Source organism: Corvus brachyrhynchos, unplaced genomic scaffold (genome assembly GCF_000691975.1).
Source record: "Corvus brachyrhynchos isolate BGI_N302 unplaced genomic scaffold, ASM69197v1 scaffold710, whole genome shotgun sequence".
Classification (NCBI taxonomy): domain Eukaryota; kingdom Metazoa; phylum Chordata; class Aves; order Passeriformes; family Corvidae; genus Corvus; species Corvus brachyrhynchos.
The window spans coordinates 815,908-816,504 of NW_008236029.1; positions in this window are offsets into that span (position 1 = coordinate 815,908).

Sequence of the window (597 nt, forward strand, 5' to 3'; positions counted from 1 at the left end):
AAGCAGGAGAACCAGGAGCAGGAGCAGGTGCAGAACCAGGAGCAGGAGCAGGAGAAGCAGCAGAACCAGGAGCAGGAGCAGCAGCAGGAGCAGCAGGAGGAGCAGGTGCAGAACCAGGAGCAGGAGCAGGAGAAGCAGCAGAACCAGGAGCAGGAGAAGCAGGAGCAGCAGGAGGAGCAGGAGCAGGTGCAGGTGCAGAACCAGGAGCAGCAGGAGGAGCAGGAGGAGCAGGAGCAGGTGCAGAACCAGGAGGAGGAGGAGGAGGAGGCGGACGCGGAGAGAAGGAGGAGCAGGAGCAGGTGCAGAACCAGGAGCAGGTGCAGCAGCAGGAGGAGCAGGAGGAGCAGGAGGAGCAGGAGCAGGTGCAGAACCTGAAGCAGCAGGAGGAGCAGGAGGAGCAGGAGGAGCAGGAGCAGGTGCAGAACCTGAAGCAGCAGGAGGAGCAGGAGGAGCAGGAGGAGCAGGAGCAGGTGCAGAACCTGAAGCAGCAGGAGGAGCAGGAGGAGCAGGAGGAGCAGGAGCAGGTGCAGAACCAGGAGCAGCAGGCACAGGGCTCTCCCGCGGCCGCGGGGCGGCACTCGCGCTCCGCCGCCGGGC